The sequence below is a fragment of the Hypanus sabinus genome, unplaced genomic scaffold (assembly GCF_030144855.1).
Source record: "Hypanus sabinus isolate sHypSab1 unplaced genomic scaffold, sHypSab1.hap1 scaffold_2284, whole genome shotgun sequence".
Lineage (NCBI taxonomy): Eukaryota > Metazoa > Chordata > Chondrichthyes > Myliobatiformes > Dasyatidae > Hypanus > Hypanus sabinus.
The window spans coordinates 1-5,000 of record NW_026780398.1 but is presented as its reverse complement, the minus strand read 5'-3'; positions in this window follow the sequence as shown (position 1 = coordinate 5,000).

Below are 5,000 nucleotides of genomic sequence, written 5' to 3'. Positions count from 1 at the left end.
CGCTCCTGCCGAGTTGGCTCTCGGGACGGTCGACGGTCGCCGCTCGCCTCCGACGGCCCGGGGCCAACGCCGCGCCGGTGAGCGCCTCGCCATCCCGCCCCGTCGTCCGCTCCGGTGAGGTCCGCACCTTCACCGCCTAGGTATGGAGCGCGTGTGTGCCTGCCTTCTCGGGATGGTCGACGGCCGCCCGCCCGGCCCCCGTCATTCGTGGGCGCAGCAGTCTCGTCCGCCGGCGGGGGAATCCGGCTGATCGATCGCGGTGCAAACGTGCGAATGCCCAACGTCCAATTCCGTCCGAAGCATGAAGACCTCGGTCGGTATCGGGCCGCCCCGCGGCAGACCCATCAACCCACCTCCGGAGATGGTAACGAGCCGAGCGTGGAAGTTCGCCGCACGTGTCGAGACCGTCGCTTCCACTCGGCCTCTCCCAAAGGTAGGACCGACCAAGCCGCATCGATCGGGGAACAGAGGTCTCCGCAGACGACACTCGCGAGGGCACCCGTGGCAGGCTGGTTCCCACACAAGTCTCCGTCACACAAAGTGCGTGCTCCCCTCCTAAAAGGCTTTTGGCTACCCGTCGGGTCTGCCGGCCGTCGCCCACGGTTCCCGCTCAGACCCTGTCCGGAGCCCCTGGCGCGTCCTCGGACTTCCCGTCTGCCTTCACCTCGGTAAGCATTCAAAAGCCTTTTCTGTCTATAAATCACTGTAAGTCGGAGCTCGCCTGGCCTCCCGCTTACTGAGCCCGAAATAACCCCCGAAGGTTCACTTCGGCCTCCGCACTGTGTGTGTTGTGTTGTCTGTCTGTCTCGTGTGTCAACCGTACCACTGGAAATCCGTCTAAGTGCCTCTGGAAAACGTGTTCCCGAAAATCTCCGGGAACCCCGCCAATGCCCCCGTACAGAAATTGCATGTGTCAAGTCGGCGGGACGCCTGCCGGAAGTCCTGCCGGGCAGGTCGTACCTTGGCCCGGCCAGGCGGGGCAAATGCAACCTTCATAGCGCTCTCCGGGCCTAACTGGTTAACCGGCGCCGCGACTGACCGTACAACAATGACGTGTGTCAAACCGGCGGTAAGACGCCCGGAGCTCACGCCGGCCTCGTCGCACCTCGGGCCCGCCCGACGGGCTGGATCCGACCTTCACAGACTTCCGCCGTCAATTGGTTAACCGGCGCGGCGCCGGGAGCACGCGCCTCTGTCGGCGGTCGGCCCTCCGGTAGTGCGGCCGTGCATCGTCCGCTTCGGCCGGCAGCAGGGCCCCGAATCAGCCTTCATTCCGACTTCCGAGTTGGGACTTGGAATAATTTCGACTTCTGCCAAGGTCTCGGATCGGCGGTGGGACCTGCGGTAGTCCCACCGAAAATGCCGCCCCTCGGCCGGCACGGCCCTCCGAATACGTCCCCTCGCGGCTCACCGCAGCGGGACTTTGTCAGATTTTCGATCGGGCCGTAGCCCTATTTTTGGCGGAGGGACCTGCGGTAGTCCCACCGAAAATGCCGCCCCTCGGCCGGCACGACCCTCCGAATTCGTCCCCTCGCGTCTCCCCGCCGCGGGACTTTGTCAGAAAATCATTCGGGCAAGGTTTCGATTCGGCGGCCCGAGCACCGGTAGTCAGCCCGTATATGCTGCCCCTCGGTCGGCTTGGGCCTGCGGATACGTCCCGCTGACTGACTTCCGCCATTGGGAATTCGTCCGAAAATCCATACGGGCGACCTTGGGAAGCGTGCGGAAATACCGCCGCGCGGCCCGGGTTAACGAAGTGGGGAGGCCCGTAACGCCCGTCGACCACTCCTAAGTGGTCGAGAAAAACGCCTCCCCGTAAATCTCCGGAAACCCCGCCAATGCCCCCGTACAGAAATTGCATGTGTCAAAGGGGCGGCCGTATCTGACCCCGGCTGCCGAGCCTCTGGAACTCCTGCCCGGCTACGACCCTCAAATCCGACCCGCATCCAGACTTCCGGAGCGGACTCAGTTAACGAATTGCCACCGGGCAACTGGTTAACCGGCAGTTCTCGGACGGCTCGTTAGCCGTGCCGACCGACCCCCCCGGCCGTGCGGTGGAGCAAGACAACAGTCCCCGGGCGGGCAATCGAGTTCCCGACCGGGCCCTGGCAGATCGTTAACCGGCCCGACCGGGACAAGTCGTTAACCAACTTCGGCGTGACAAATGGTTAACCGGCCCGGTCGGGACAAGTCGTTAACCAACTTCGGCGTGACAAATGGTTAACCGGCCCGGCCGGGACAAGTCGTTAACCGACGTCGGCGTGACAAATGGTTAACCGGCCGGGCCGGGACAAGTCGTTAACCAGACCCGAGCCGGCACTTCGGTAACCGACCGGGTCCGGTGCTGTCATGCAGAACAGGACAGAGACTTAGGCAGCGGCCCGGCGCGGACAGTTCTTCCGTTCGCCGGCTCGGTGACAATTGGTTAACCGACCGGGCTCAGGCAAATCGTTAACCGACGTCGGCGAGACAAATGGTTAACCGGCTCGGCCGGGACAAGTCGTTAACCAACTTCGGCGTGACAAATGGTTAACCGGCCCGGCCGGGACAAGTCGTTAACCAGACCCCAGCCGGCACTGCGGTAACCGACCGGGTCCGGTGCTGACACGCAGAACAGGACAGAGACTTAGGCAGCGGCCCGGCGCGGACAGTTCTTCCGTTCGCCGGCTCGTGACAATTGGTTAACCGACCGGGCTCAGGCAAATCGTTAACCGACGTCGGCGAGACAAATGGTTAACCGGCCCGGCCGGGACAAGTCGTTAACCAGTCCCGAGCCGGCTCTGCGGTAACCGACCGGGTCCGGTGCTGACGGGCAGAACAGGACAAAGACTTAGGCAGCAGCCCGGCGCGAACAGTTCTTCCGTTCCCCGGCTCGTGACGATTGGTTAACCGACCTCCGGTCCACCCTCCGAAAGTGCCGCCCCTCGGTCCGAACGTCGCTCCCAACACGTCCCCCGGCTGCTCCCCGCCGCGGGACCTTGTAGGTTTTGAATTCGGCGGAAGCCGTAGTTTTGGCCGAGCGCCATAACACGAGCCCTAGCCCCAGCCCAAGCCCTAACCCATATCCTAGCCCTAGCCCTAACCCTAACCCTAACCCCAGCCGTAACCCTAACCCAGGCCCTAACCCTAACGCTAACCCTAACCCCCGCCCTAACCCTAAACCTAACCCCAGCCCTAACCCTGAACCTAACCCTAACCCTAGACCTAACCCCAGCCCTAACCCTAGCCCTGGCCCTAACCCTAACCCTAAACCTGGCCCGAACCCAATCCCCGGGCGGGCAATCGGTTTGCCCGACCGGGCCCTGGCAAATCGTTAACCAACGTCGGCGAGACAAATCGTTAACCAACGCCGGCGAGACAAATCGTTAACCAGCCCGGCCGGGACAAGTCGTTAACCAACCCTAATGCGGCGGGACTTGGAATAATTCCGACGTCTGCCGAGGACTGCGATGGGCGGTGCGACCTCCTGTAGTCCCGACGGAGGAGCCGCCCCTCGGCCGGCACGGCCCTCCGAAGACGTCCCCTCGCGGCCACCCGCCGAGGTATGACGCGTGCGGTCCTGCCAGGAGCACAACCCAAACCTTAAAACTAACCCTGGCCATAGCACGAGCCCTAGCCCCAGCCCAAGCCCCAACCCATATCCTAGGCCTAGCCCTGACCCTAGCCCCAACCCTAGCCCTAACCCCAGCCCTAACCCTAAAGCTAACCCCCGCCCTAACCCGAGCCCTAGCCCCAACCCGAACGCTAAACCTAACCCTAACCCCAACCCCAACCCTAGCCCTAACCCCAGCCCTAACCCTAAAGCTAACCCCCGCCCTCACCCGAGCCCTAGCCCCAACCCGAACGCTAACCCTAACCCTAACCCCAACCCCAACCCTAACCCTAACCCTAACCCTAGCCCCAGCCCAAGCCCCAACCCATATCCTAGCCCTAGCCCTGACCCTAGCCCGAACCCTAACCCTAACCCTAACCCCAGCCCTAACCCTAAAGCTAACCCCAACCCTAACCCTAACCCTAGCCCCAACCCTAACGCTCACCCTAACCCCAGCCCTAACCCTAATCCTAACCCCAGCTCTAAGCCTAAGCCCCGCCCTAACCCGAGCCCTAACCCCAACCACAACCCTAACCCTAACCCTAACCCTAGCCCGAACCCAATCCCCGGGCGGGCAATCGGGTTGCCCGCCCGGGCCCTGGCAAATCGTTAACCAACGTCGGCGAGACAAGTCGTTAACCAGCCCGGCCGGGACAAGTCGTTAACCAACGTCGGCGAGACAAGTCGTTAACCAACGTCGGCGAGACAAGTCGTTAACCAGCCCGGCCGGGACAAGTCGTTAACCAACCCTAATGCGGCGGGACTTGGAATAATTTCGACGTCTGCCGAGGACTGCGATGGGCGGTGCGATCTCCTGTAGTCCCGACGGAGGAGCCGCCCCTCGGCCGGCACGGCCCTCCGAAGACGTCCCCTCGCGGCCACCCGCCGAGGTATGACGCGTGCGGACCTGCCAGGAGCACAACCCAAACCTTAAAACTAACCCTGGCTATAGCACGAGCCCTAGCCCCAGCCCAAGCCCCAACCCATATCCTAGGCCTAGCCCTGACCCTAGACCCAACCCTAGCCCTAACCCCAGCCCTAACCCTAAAGCTAACCCCCGCCCTAACCCGAGCCCTAGCCCCAACCCGAACGCTAACCCTAACCCTGACCCTAACCCTAACCCTAACCCTAACCCTAACCCTAACCCTAACCCTAACCCTAACCCTAACCCTAACCCTAACCCTAACCCTAACCCTAACCCTAACCCTAACCCTAGCCCGAACCCAATCCCCGGGCGGGCAATCGGGTTGCCCGACCGGGCCCTGGCAAATCGTTAACCAACGTCGGCGAGACAAGTCGTTAACCAGCCCGGCCGGGACAAGTCGTTAACCAGCCCGGCCGGGACAAGTCGTTAACCAACGTCGGCGAGACAAGTCGTTAACCAGCCCGGCCGGGACAAGTCGTTAAC